Source organism: Amblyomma americanum, chromosome 6, assembly GCF_052857255.1.
Source record: "Amblyomma americanum isolate KBUSLIRL-KWMA chromosome 6, ASM5285725v1, whole genome shotgun sequence".
In the NCBI taxonomy this organism is placed as follows: Eukaryota; Metazoa; Arthropoda; class Arachnida; order Ixodida; family Ixodidae; genus Amblyomma; species Amblyomma americanum.
Genome location: NC_135502.1, coordinates 142,805,172 through 142,819,361, shown reverse-complemented (window position 1 = coordinate 142,819,361; position 14,190 = coordinate 142,805,172). Strand labels below are relative to the sequence as shown.

The 14,190-nt window shown below is 46.9% G+C and overlaps 1 protein-coding gene across 1 annotated transcript in view; it reads left to right on the top strand.

The window, feature by feature from the left end:
* Positions 1-2,892: 2,892 nt before the first annotated feature.
* The window catches only part of LOC144094123 (uncharacterized), a 242,039-nt gene continuing 230,741 nt past the window's right edge, over positions 2,893-14,190 (top strand). The window contains exon 1 of the mRNA XM_077628042.1: positions 2,893-3,504. The gene's annotated coding sequence lies outside the window, so the exon portion shown is untranslated. The remainder of the gene's footprint in view (positions 3,505-14,190) is intronic.

Here is a 14,190-nt window from a genome sequence, read left to right as displayed (position 1 = left end):
CTTTTTTACGCTCATCCTCTACTTGCATCCGCAGCTCAAAAGAGTCGCTAACTAAACATAAATCACGCGTCACATAGATGGTGCCGCGCGGTAAACCATCACTGCGCCACTCGCCGCTTCTTGCCGAGGAAAAGAAAAAAAGGCTAGCAGTGCGAGAAATTGAATCAGGAACGGAGGCGCTATTAAGTGTCATGTCCCCTCATCGCTTTCACTGTCTTCCCGACTGCGCTTGTCCCGTGTCGGGTTGATATCGGTGATGGCGTATGTCTGTATGTATCTTTATCGAAAGCAGCTGCCTGCCTCGCCCGAGCCAGCTCTCGGAGCAGGAACCTCATAAGCTATCAACGTCATATAGAGGAGCGGCCCCGTGACCCGGAAAGCATCAAGATTGACGTTTCTCGAGGGCTGAGATTATTACAAAGATGTGTGGCGTACATTTTTGGGGCCTCTTTTTTCTCCGTGGTCGTTATGTGCGTAAAAGAAGTTTGCATCGCTTTCAGGGCTCATTGAATAGCTGAAGCCTGACAAAATTGCTAAATTTTGCACTTTTGCGAGGAATTTTTGCAAACCCGTTGTCCACGTTTTCTTTTTCTTGTCTTTAGACACGCTCTTTAATCGAATCTGTGGTAGGCCGGGGATTACAATTAGTTTCGCATTTTATTTTTCCTCCTTAAACCTAAACAGCTTCCTAAGCTTGTTGTTTGAAAGAACGATCTGTCACGAATTTTACTAGATATCTCTTGTTTTTGGCAGTAACTTTGCCATAAAAATACCAAGGCATTGCATCACAAAGCTCTTGGTGCTGTTTTCTATGTAAGACCGCTTGGTTGGTCCAATGTTTAGGGCAGTCTTCTGAGGTGGCGTAGGCCTGTAATAAGGGAGTAATTACCCAATAGCATCCACCCAAAGCAGCCATACGGTTACAGAGGAAAACTATGCAGGTTCCCCAGTAACTTTCCCCCGAAGAAGCAACATTGGAAGGGCACCTTGGTCACGTTGCCTTGCGGTGTCATCACAATCTGACCGCCACATTTTGGGCAAACCGAACAAGGTGGCAGGTGGCTGTTAAATTTACACTTGGTCGCGAGGCGTTGCTCGGGAATAGCAACGCCGGGTCCTACAAGCCCCACCGGTGGCAGCACCTGCCATCTCCGGGTAGTGCCGCATCATTTAACCACTGCATCACTGAGCCAGGCGTGGTGTGAGGACTCCAAGGGATCTATGAATGTGAAATCGAGAGTGACCATTAGCCCTTTAACTCTATTGCGTCATACCCATAATTCGGAGCTTAAGTTTCCCTTCCCATTTTTATTCGAAGCACGCAAGTTTCTCCGACGCAGTGCGCGACTTGCCTGCATACGATGCTACGAGAAGTTCAAACTCGCACTAAAGTTTCAAGAACTCTGGACGAATACAACTTCCAAAATCAACGTGCAAGACCGATAACATATGCAGGCGCGGTGTTTGGTTTATGTTTGAAATGAATAAGCACCAGTGACAGCAGTAATGATTTAACAAAAGCACGATTTTACATTTATAGTAAGTTAATCCGTAAACAAATTTCCCACCAGTACCACATCACAGCGTTTAGGCGTACGAGAACAAAGGAGCAGGGTCTGCTCGATGCACGGAGCGTACTCCTTGCCGAGCGTACAACGCCAGTTGAGGGCGCAACTCCCATGCATCTGTTCCTTTGAGGGAAGAAACATCCGGATTCAGCTGGCAGCGCCAGTGTAAGGGTCGGACGGGATCAGCGTAGATGGACAGGCAAGAAGGCCAAGCGGGAAAGGGGGACGGGTCCAGACTGCTCCTAATCACGTGACGCGGAAGAAAAGAAAGAGCGCGGGGGGGGGGGGGGGGGAGCAATATGCTGGCAAGGAAGGAGCACGAATCATCCGACGAATTAAAAGACGCGGACAGGAACAACAACGCTAAGAGACGGAGGCTGGATAGAAAGCGGCCGCATTGGACGCTAAGAGGACAGCGTCAGAGGTCGTCGCCGGAGCACTGTGCAGAAGGTCTGGGAAAAAGCAAAACAGAGAGAGAGAGACAGCGGAGGGACAGAGGGAAGAAGAGAGAGGGGAGCAAGGGGGGACAAAGAGCCGAGAGCGATGGTCGGCAGCACGGAAGAAGGCTTCGGAAATGGCGGGACATGGAGACCCTAAGAACAAATAAAAAGCGAATGCGCAAGACGCTCGAGATCGGAGCCTCTACACGAGCGAGGAAAGCCGGAACGGTCTTCAAGGCGACTGGGAAAGAAAGGGTGCCAGGGCCTCCCCTCTTTTTCGATTGCTTTCTTCCTGTTTTCGTTTGATGGCGGACGGATATAAAAATAAAAGAAACTTTTGAAAGAGAAAGAAGAGGTGAGATTAAGAAAGAAGGAAGAAAGAATTAGGAGAGGGCATCGCCGGAAGCCAAATAGAATGCAAAGAAGAAATGAAAACGAGACTCAGCAGGATCGGGGTGCGGCATGGGAGACCGAAGCGAAGCCGCCACTGAAAGGCGGGACGAAGAGGGAGATGGTGAGGAGGAGGAGGAGGAGGAGGAGGAGGAGGAGGAGGAGGGTGCATTGCAGCTTGGTTGAAACGAAGGAGGGCGAATGGAAGAGGAATGGGGAAAGCGGAGGGAATGTGGCGGGGAGGAATGGAAGGAACAGGGAGAGACGGGATAAGGTCTAAATAAAATGAAAGAAAAAGACACCTCCCCCCACCCCAACCCCCTCCTTCACCACCGACTCAGGGGGGGCCGCAGGCAAGCAAAACGCAAGCCATAGAAGACGGGCCCCCGCACCCGGCCGCGCGTGCGGCTGCCGCGGCGAAAGTGGTGGGGGCGCTCGGCCGATGGTGTCGCTGGTGGCACTAGACCGAGCCGCGCGGGGCCCGATCGGCGCCCAGACCCGCGCTCGCTACGGATGCTGCGCGACGGGCGTCAGCGGCCCGAGATGCATCGCTGAGAGAAGGCGCTCCCCACCGGCGGTCTTGGGCGCGCGCTCTGCGGATCTCTTTCCCTTCTCGCCGCGAGGCCTCACGGCGATACTCGGCTTTTCCGTCGGGAACTTTTCCTACGGCGGAGTGGGTCCGCAACCGTGTCTCAGCTGAGGCATCCGACTCCTGGATGGACTTTTTCTCAACTTGTCAGGTGATGTTCTCTGTGCAAGGAGAACTTCTTTTCCGTGCTCTGTGCGGCGTTCAGTTCGTCTCGCGCTTTTCTGTGGCATCCTGCTACGGACTTCGCTGCTGATGTGCTGCCCGATCTGCGATATCGATTGAGTGCGAACTTCGTCCGAGCTTCTTTGCAAGTAGTTGTTCCGCTTCTGGGCGCGTCGGTCGTCCAGGTGCCGTGACTGCTTCTAACTTGGGTGCTCTACTCCGGTGTTTTATCTTCCTCGAAGGATAAGATAGGCCAAAAAATTTCTACCAAAGGAGAGTTACAGCGCTTTCTGAGGAATCGCTCTTCGACGTCTCTGGCGAGGATCTCATCACCTTCTCTTGACGGACTAAAAGGGTGAGTCTTAATCTTTTCCTGTAAGCGCTCTTCAACAATCATTTTCTATGAATATAAATTATTGACTAAAAGAGTTGGTTCTCTACCGTTAATGGAACTGTACAGTGTGTCTGACGAGCTGAAATAATTCATAAAGTAGAGTGTGATTCCAAATTAAAAGAAAAAATAATTTAAAGGTATAGACCCGTGCACGATGCGGATTTCACCGAAATGCTTCGAAATTCGTAGTGATTTTTTCTACCGCCAAAGAAAGTATATTGCTAGAATAATTACATTTTGAAAATTAAAGGAGATGCTTCAGTGGTGTTACTAGTTTGTATAATGGGCTACAGCGCTACCTGTCGGCCACTAATGCACCAGTAAAATTTTGCGCGACTAAAGAAACTCCCGCACCTTCCTGTTCATTTCTGTGGAAGACGCATTGCGCTATAGTGGCTATATTTCAAATTGACTAATTTTTGCTCTTTTCTCTGCCTTTTGGATCATTCTGCATAGAACCCTTAAAATTTTGGCGGGTGACTGATTAATAACTTGAAAAATGTTGTTTCCGCATGATGTATCTCAACTGTACACTGGAGGTAAATTCGCGTGTGAAGTATAGTACGAAACAGCGAAGAAAATGATATTCTTGAAGCAAACTGTTATTATCAATGAAACTCTCTTGCATTACTACTTCCTGAGACCAACTGGGTTTTGCCTTTCTTAAGTGATAAATTCCTGCATGATGTCGTTGGGGTTGAGCGAATGCCGACGCCGTTGGAGTTTTGTGCAGCGCTCTAAAAAAGAAGAAAAATGAAGCACAGAAAAAAGTACCACTGACTGCAGCACTGAAAAGAAAAATTTGTTCGCCGTGCTTGTTTTTTTATATGGGGTGTGACAGGTTCAGGCTGTTCGGTCTTGCTTGTTAGAGTTTTCCAGGTTAACGGTTCTGCATTTCTTCTTACTCTCAGTTGAAAAGATCCCAGCCTCCTGAACAGACATCAGCAGAAATTTTAATTTTTAAGACTTTTTTCCTCTCCCGGACTAGATGCGGCAAATCCAGGCATATAAATAACCTCTGGGTGGCACTCCGGTTCAATACGCGGTTACTGATGCATCTAAACCCCGTATTCTCCTCTTGTATTAGTCATATTATACAATTGTGTGATGTGTACTCTGGTTATTTAAAAATAGCTACTCGGTTGCGCAGGGCGATAACGATGGATGCTTTTCAGCGCGGAAGTTTCTTTCAGCAGTTAGGCTTAACGTTTCGTGGCAGCCCCGGGCCGCGGTCATCCAACCGCTCTCAGCAGTGGCTGGGAGCTGGGTTTTCCGATGTTTGCGTTTTTCTCTACCGCACTGCGCATGCACGCGGTTCCAATTTAATTATGTTTAGCCGACCTGCTTCCTGTAAGGTGGTACCTAAGAACTGAATCGCAAAAGGCAAATCACTGCAAAACCTGATCACTGCTAGTCGGTCCAACCACAAAGAAAATTTAAAAAAAGTATCGAACGCCGCCTAATATTCGATGCGGTAAAAAAACACAAAAATTTCGAGGAAGCAGAACGTTTTTTAGATTGCGGTCAAGAATTGTCCGTCGCCATTGGAGACATTACCGGCTGAGAATATGCTTTCAAATAAAAGCAATGAAAACTTTGCTAGTATTCCACTTCCGCCTTTCAAGAAAAAAATAACGATACCATGCAACAACTCAGACCGAATGGAAATTTTTTGCTCATTTTGTAAGCTGGTAAGTATAATATGGAAAGACTCTTCGCGCTGCGCATAGTGATCGCGTAGAGTTGTTTGCGTGACGTGGCTGACCTTCTACGCGGAGGCCATTGGGCATGATTCACGCCACAGGGCGACAAAGGTGGCGGCGCGGTCATGTAGTTGTTTGTTCTCCTCTGAAGGGAATGCCCGAACGCGAAATGGGACCTTGAAAATTTTTCAACTTGGCTTCCCTCTTCTCGAAAAAGAAAAACACTCCACAACGTGACGGTACTCCAGTGTTTGCAAACTCTGTTCACCTGACTCATGCTTCGCTCAGAGCACTTTATATCTATGGAAATATTCTGCCACTTGGGCAGCTGGTTGGACAGCAGTTTGCTGAGCCTCGTTTGTGAAGCGGCGACCGAAGTTCTATGACAAGCAAAAAAAAAAAAGCTTTCGAAAGACCCTCGCTATTGCCAGGATATTTTGATAGCTATGCGTCCTAATAAATTGCCGATACCTCTGATGCTAAAAACTCTGCAAATTGTATTGCCTCATTTGGGTTCGTATTCATTGATATAGCGTGCGTTGCTACAACGCCTTCGCAGCAGCAATTTTAATGGCTTACTTGGCATCTAAAGAGCTGCCTTTTACATTGGTCTAGAAAGAAGTGGATTTTTGTTTTCTTGTCAAGTGAAGTGGGTACATACGTGAAATAAACGCTTTCTACAGACTTTCGAAATAAAAGCGAACCAATGTATGTGAAGAAGGTACCTGAAAATTGCGGGACGAACATGAGTCCCAACGCGGTGTGCAGAAGCTGCAAACGTCCCAAGGCAACCTTGAGGACTGAAACGCAAATTAAGGCAGAAAAAGTTAACGCAGAGTAACGCCGGCACGTTCGTTTATTATCTGTGGTCGTTCTTCTGCATAATATAACATACTGTGTTGCACTGTGCTTCGCCGCTGTTAAATATGAACAACGAATTGACCTTTAAGCTAGATCAACTGGTCGCAATGGCCCAGTGAAAAAAAAAAAAATTGAAATGAAATCAGAACAATTGTATGGGCCGCCTACATCCAAGACATGACAGGTATCTGAACGCACTCAATTTATCTCTATTTCCCATATCTCTTTCCGTCACTTCATATGTACTTAGCGTTACGCTTCGAGGCACGCGGAAGGCGACAGAGGAGCCACCCTTCGCAGAGAAACGGTTTCGGGGCGTAGCCTCTAACATCAGCTTCGTCGTCGTGTTCGTACTTCAAGGCAGTAATTTGCTCTCCGCGCTCGCCAGACAGTCGAGAGACAAGAGTGCCGACGACGACGCGTCTTCGGAGTTTCCTGAGCCGCAGAGGAGGAGGAGGAGGAGGAGGAGGAAGCGTCGTGTGGAAGCCTACACTCCAGCTGTCACTCCTTCCTTGCACGCGTAGACCGCACACAGCTGAGAGAAATAAAGAAGTTACGAGGAATCGTCTTGGGGGTTCAGGGAGGTGATCAGGGAAGGAGAGTAGGGCGGTGTTAAAGTCTACTGTTTGGAGAGAGAGAGCACGCTGGAGGAGAAATTTGGACGTGGCAAGCAGGGCGGAGAGCGTAGGTGGCGTGCCGACTCGGCGTCCCGCCTAACGATGTGGTGTGCTGCCAACGGCGCTGATTAACAGGACGCGTGTCCTCTCTTTCTCTCTCGTTCCTCCTCACACGCACACTCTCTCTCTCTCTCCTCCATCCTTCGCAGCGAGTAACGCCCTCTCTCATGGTTTACCCCGGCGCTGCTAATAGAGAAGACCCGATTGTACGGCTCCTTCTTCGAGCGGAAAACATAGACAGACTTAAGTGCAGATACATGGAAACTACGAGCCTGATAGACAGAAACGGAGCAGCGATCCGCCCGAAGACAGGAGGCGGGAAGGGGCGAGATATCTCGCACCCGTTCCGGCGAAACTGAAACGAGACGACGGGTACTTTCGCAAGGGCTTTGGGGAGACACCTTTCGCGAAGAAAGATGAGTCCTGATCAAACACCGAGGAAATAGACTCTTCAAACAGGAAGCCCTCATATTACGGGGACGGAGGAAGAGGATTAAACACGAAGTCGGACCAAAAATGGCCCGTCTGGCGAGGCAGACGAGTTTGTTCGAGAGTGACGCGCAAATTCTGGACGGGGTGCCTTCACGTGTGAAAACAGCACGGCTTGCCGAGGATAAACCAATTGGGATATGCGCAGAAGCATGAGCATGCGAGGACTGTTTGCAAAAGGGTGCGATCTTTTTTCTTTCCCGTACGCTTTTATTTTTACCTTTATTTTGATAAAAATATGTGATGAAATTCGCATCGCACAAAGCTGAGCATGAGCGTCAGTATGACGACAGCAATGCTTTTTTATTTTAGCTGAAAGCCTTCATCAGACCTAGCAGACGGGCGAGCCTCAATATAAACGAAAAGCCGTCTTTGAAACAGTTTACTACTAACACGAAACTATATAACAAAACTGGCACTCCCCAAGGCCAGAAGTACAATCCACATAGCAACAGTGTGGGAAAAATTTATTCCATGTTAATTAACAAAGCCTGAATGCAGTAGACGTAGCGTTCGCTATTATCATTCCAGACTAGCGCCAACAGGACCGGCACACTTCCTCTTCAGAGGGCATTGACCAGCCTGGAATGCATTATGAGCCTGCATTTGGAAAAGAAAAAGATACGTTGTTTGCGACATCCGAAAAATCTCGCTTTCGGCGCTGGCCTCAAGCCAAGTAAGAGCCGTGATCTTCACTTAACAACCACCTTCGGGCTCTTGCGCGACTGATACGTGAGGTGCGCTCCTTTTCGTTTCCGGTGTCTACAGCGTAGCTTTTCTGGTCTTCTTTCGCCCTGCAGGCAGTTGCAGTAAGACGAGGCATCTATGCATCGTTCTAAGGGCCATTTAGAGCACTCCTATGCACTAGGGGGAAGCTATTTAAGCGACCTTGCGCGGGTGCTCCGTACAAGATCACCCTGGACAAAAAAGGGCTCAGCACCTTTCAATGACTTCACTAGCTGTCCCGAGGGAAGAAATAGATGTCGCGAGCACACATCTAAACCTTCGCACTTGTTGAGTTAAATTAGTGAAAACAGCATGATAATTTACCCCGTTGTTCTCAGACTGACTATGTCGTCGTTGGCATGTTACCGGTTCACACGTGCTAGGAAGTCCTACAACTGCGTATCAGGTGCTTGAGCAGGATTTGTTGCCTTGTTTAACGCGAAGGTTGAATAATGCCGGCTAAGAATAAGCAAAACATAAAAAGCTTAAATTTCGGGCGCAGCCCTATTCATTCATTAAACACATGCGCATTATCAATTTATTTCGAAGATTAAAAAAATTAAGACTTTGGTCAAATTCAGAGCAAGCCTTTACAGTAACAATTAGATGGGAGATCAGAAATAAAACATTAGCATTTTGATATAAACTTCGTACTAAGAGTGGCTTACAAAGGTAAAGCGATTTGTCCTTTCGGTTGAATAACACCCGAAGGCGTAAGACAGACGACCGTAGATTTGTTTGCGTTTTGGAAATGAAGATAAATGAAGTCTTGGGCGGAGCACTTCCCAAAGGGGCGTTCCAAATGGGGCAAAATAGAGTAACTTAACGCGAGAAAAGCACAGGTTAACTGACTCAGCACAGGAAAACATTAACGCATGAAAATCACGGAACGGAGAGGTGGAAAGATCTTCAAAGTTGTTCAGCGCTAGTAATCTTACCCGTGCGCCGGCCAGTTAGGGTTTGTACCGCAATGCGCAGTGTCTCTTCTTTTACTAAACTTATTCCCTCCGCTGGAGGAAACCTCTGGAATATCGCCGTAGTTCTTAGAACTAACATAACGTTGTAAACTGTTTTCTGGAAAGGTTACGGAGATATTAAATTCCACCTATAGGAGCTTTGATTTTGCTCTTTATATGCTTCGGTGCCTTTATACACCAAGGACATGTCACTAAAAAATTGCATTTTCTCCCGGCGTCAAGAATACGCGCCAGCATGAAAAGCGTTGCAGGAAAGCCGTGGCGTTTCCGACGGCGGGTCATAGATGGCGGTAGCTGCCCGGAGGCGCCTGTTCTGTTCTTCAACTTTGGGACCGCGCATGGCCTCAATGGCTGGTTTTGGTGCAGCAGGCGCCTCCGCCATAAGCCGCTGGTGTTCCACCTAAAAAGGGAACTTGGCATTTCCTGCCACTTTTTGTGCCCAACGTTCAGCGGCGTTCAGACGCTTGCCTTTTACTTAAAGATGTCTTTGGCGACATAGGCGACCGTCTCTACCTCTAGACTCAATCGGCCTCACTGCATGGCTACGGCTGTAATACTCGCTGAATATTTCGAGGGGCACGACTAAGCGGTGCATGTCCAACATTCTTGAACAAACAATTCGAATACTGCAAAACTGTAAGGTACTGGCATGGAAATACTGAAGGTAAGAGTCCATTCTTCCGATATGTAGCAAAATATTTCTTTTATACTGTTTCCAGCGCTCGCGTCGAGCAGTAAAGACTACCATCAAAACCAATCAAACACCTTCAAAATCGAAATAATAGACCATCAGAAACCATTGACAATAGCAAAAACTTTATTAGGAAAAAAAATGCAAGCCTGTTGACGGCAGTTCTGCGGATATATTGGCGTTTATAGTGAAATCTTACAATGTATGAAAAATAATGCGTTCATAAACTCTTTCTCGTTGAAAAATGCTTTTGTCCAGATCGCTTGTTAGGCTACCAGTTAGAGCCCAGAGCGAGAGAGGCTTGGTCTAAAGCAACTGTAAACGGAGCTGTACTCCTGGTGCCGCCCATGGTTCGTATCCCACTTGGGATGAATGTTCCTCTGCGGAAAACAATGCGGAGGGAAAATGTCTGGGGTGGTTTGTAAATGTTCGGCTCTATGTTTGTCAGGATTTCCTGACAACGCGCACCTTAATTTGTCGACAATGAGAGGGCAAAGAAATTCATCCATAAAATTACGCCGTCGACTTCAGGTCGAATATCTGACGGGCTGTCCTTAAAATAATTACATTGAGAACAATGTAAATGTCAAGGCTATGATACGCGTCCACGAACAAGTTTCGTGCCATGAATCGAGTAGCTTCAAATACTGAACTTTTAGAGAAAAAGCAGACACACTGAGACGTTAAGAAGATAGCAAGGCACACATACCTAATACAGCAGCATGCAAGTACTGGGCACCGCTCGCTGCCGGAAATTTTAAAGACCTGGATTACTTTCAACAATCAAGTTCACGGGCTCATTTTTAGGCGTTAATGACGGCCGTCTCTGATGCAGCGATGTTGTGCGAGGGATTTCCTCCCTCATATGCGCCCAGGTTCGTTAGAGGTTGTGAGAGCTTTGCATATTTTCACTTTGTGTAACTTTTCATGGCTAGTCTAAGGCGGGAAATAAGTAACAATCAAGGTAATTTCATATTGATGTAATTCACGAAACATTAACCCGCCGCACTGGCTCAGTGGTTATGGCGCTCGGCTGCTGACCCGAAAGACGCGGTTTCGATACCGGCCGTGGCGGCTGAATTTAGATGGAGGCGAAATTCTAGAGGCCCGTGTACCCTGCGATGTCAGTGCGCGTTAAAAAACCCCAGGCGGTCGAAATTCCCTCAGCCCTTCACTACGGCGTCCCTCATAGCCTGAGTCGCTTTAGGACGTTAAGCCCCCATAACCCATAATGCATGCAACAACAATATGAGCGAGCCGCCACGATGCCTCAGTGGTTATGGTGCTCGGCCTCTCACCCAAAAGACGCGGGTTCGGTCCCGCATGCGGCAGTAGCATTTCGATGGAGGGGAGCCGTTAGAATCTTGAATACTGTGTAATGTCAGAGCACGTTAAAGAAACCCAGGTGGTCGAAATTATCTTGAGCCCTCCTCTACGGCAGAAGAACCGACAACTGAGCGAGTTGGTGCATCATGGACGTGGTAAAAAACAGCGCAGCGACGTACGTGTCCGTCGTCGCTGCGCTGTTTTTTTGCCACGTCTTCCTCTACGGCGTTCCATATACCGTTAGTCGCTTTGGGACGTTAAAACCCCCTAAACCAATACAGCAATAGAGTCTCAAGGCTTTAGATGAAAATGCTGAATGAAATGCAGTGTAGCCTTATTCAACAAATGTATTGTGTACATGGCTACAACAACGTAACTAAGAAAATATTTATCCCAACAAAGCGCTGTCTTGCTGGAAAGGTGTCAAAAGAAAAAATGCAGTAAGAAAGAGAACAATGAAAGCTGAAAGGAGAAAATATTTTGTCTATCCCTTGGCGCTTCATAACGAAATCAGTCATCTGCTGAAAGCAATCAGATGAGACAATAAAGGGAAAAAACAAATGTATTTCACATTCATCAAGAATAGTATAAACTAAAATATTGCTTGAATCACCCTTTCACTCACGTCTTTCAACTCTAAACATTGCGGCCATGTTTAAACTTCTGTATTGTACAGCCACTGCATCGAAGTAAAAATTTTGTGCAACCGTCTTGTGCAGTGAAACATAACTAGCATACAAGACACTGAGAGGTGCCATTGTTTAGTCTGCCTCCAAACAAGATGCGCAAATGAGCTTCACATCCCGGGGTTCCAAAAGACAGGAAATGATAATGTAGAAACCAGGTAGCACTTCTCCGGCCTGAAATAGACAGCGTGCAAGTTGTGAACGTGAGAGGCGTGAAAAACGGTTGTTAACTCGGAAGAACAACATCGGCCTTACAACAACAGCGAAATGAAAAAAAGCGGCCGCCTAGACGACATGGAAGGGTTTGTCGTTCCAGGCACAAAATTGCGCTCTTCACAGGTCAGATATTGTCCGGAAAAGAGCATGAAACAAACAATAGCGTTGGTGGAGCTCTCACAGCCTCTAGGCAGAGCTTGGTCGAAAGAATAAACGCTGCTTTAGGAAAGGACCACCCGCCGGTTTTCTCTAATGGCATGACAGTAAAATGCATACATTCTGCTTGCCCTAACAAAAAATGTAACTTCAAGGGCGCACTTAAGTCGTAAATTACAAGACTGAATAAATGGAATATCATTGCCGTTTTAAACAGGCTACATATTTTTTTTGTGTGTGTTTGCGAAGGATGCTTGTATTAAACATCCTAACTGTTTTTATTTTTTTAAAAGTTAAGATGCATGAATACGATGAATAGCTTTAGCTGCTGGGATTCTAGAAAATGGCTTAATGATACACTCGTAGAGGGAAAATCAAAGAAGAAACTTTATTTTTACAACGCATGGCACTTTGACGTTCATGCATGACCTCGCCTTTTAAGTTGCACCTTTCATCACTAATAAACTTGTCATTGAAGTCTGTTTCAAATTCATCAGAAATAGCTCACTTTGTTGATGCCCATGTGTGTTTCATTTATCGCCTAAATTATTTACAGTCTACATAGAAAATGGCTTGCATACTGAGCCCCATAGGTATGCGTTATGCGTGTCTAGTTGCGTATACTCCAAGGCCTCTCTACCATTCCCACCTCATGTGCCTGCTTCATTGGTTCAGAATCAGTATGCTAGAGCAGAAGTTTATTATTGGTAATAAAGATAAATAATTTTAGTATGTCTAACATTAACCACTTCAATAACTAATATAATAAATTGGTACAACTTATGACATTAATTACGATTAGACTAAATTATTCGTTTCACAGGTGAACTACACCTGGAAACAACGCTGAGCTTGATCGCGTTATCGTCAGAACCGAATAATCTCCTTACAGTTTAGCAAAATGCAAAACCTTGAAGCTGGTTCTACCGCATCGGGATTTTTCCTCTCCACTCCTTACAAATTCTTCTTACAGAGGAAAATTGCTGTCGCTGCTGGGTTGTCCGCCCGGGCATCCACGCCTATAACAAAGCCCAAACACGCCGCTACTTCATAGGAGAGAGGCAAACGCCCCCGTGGCCATTCGTTCGCCAGCAGGAACGCCATTCCGGTAGCGAAACGACGATGCAGCTGGAAACAGCGGCCACGAAAATAGCCTCGACGCTTTCCAGGCTGACCTCGTCTAGCTGCCGGTCAAGGCAGAGAAAAAGAGCGGCCACCGCTTCTCGGGAAAGCCAAGACCGCGTGCCGTGTGAGGCTCGAGAAAAGCGGCATCTGGTGCCTCCGCCTTCCTCGCGCAGTCTGACCGGGAGCCGTCTCTCGCGTTTTCAATAACACGCCGCACACGCCGCCTCCAGTGCCGGTGAGCCAGCGTTGTTTCCCGTCGGGAGACCAGCACGCGATCCGCTCTCGAGGGAAACACTGTCGTGCCTTGCTGGGCGCGACCCCGGATGTGTAGTGGAAGGCGCACGACACGGCCGCGTAGCAGCACGACGAACGCTTTCTTTTCTTTCGCTTTTTTTTTTACTGAAGGCTATACATTCTTACGGTGCGAAATTTGGTAAAAGATAAGCAAAACGGTGAACAACAATTTAGATGTAACGATAGGCAGCATGAACGCTTACGTGGTTGGTTGCTGACCCAAAGCACCCAAAGAGTGATGAATGGACTCCTTTCACCCATCTCACATATAGCACGTCAGTTGGAGCACCTGATGTGGTAACATAGACGCTTGAGAAAACAAGGAAGCAAATAAACGGCGCAAAGACGGCAATAATTTAAATCTACAGAATGCGCAGACACCATGAAGCTTGCTTTGAGATTGAGTAGTATTTACAAGTGGGTTTTAGCTGTATTGTTCCTTCGTTACATCAGAAAACCAAATGGAAGTACTGATTCAGTGGTTATCCTGCTCACTGCGGTGCCTTCGTGTATTATAACACTTCGTCAATAGGTGCATCAAGTATTTTTACCTAAATGTAGTGTGCTAAAGCATGAGTTCAGGTATTAAAAATAAATATCACGTTTAAATGGGGCATGGTCTTATTTGCTCTACTGCCTCATGGCCAGTAGCCGAGCATGTTTATGTAAAACTATGTGAGCGCTTGGTTGAAACCCAGCGGACAGCTCTTAATAGGCTGC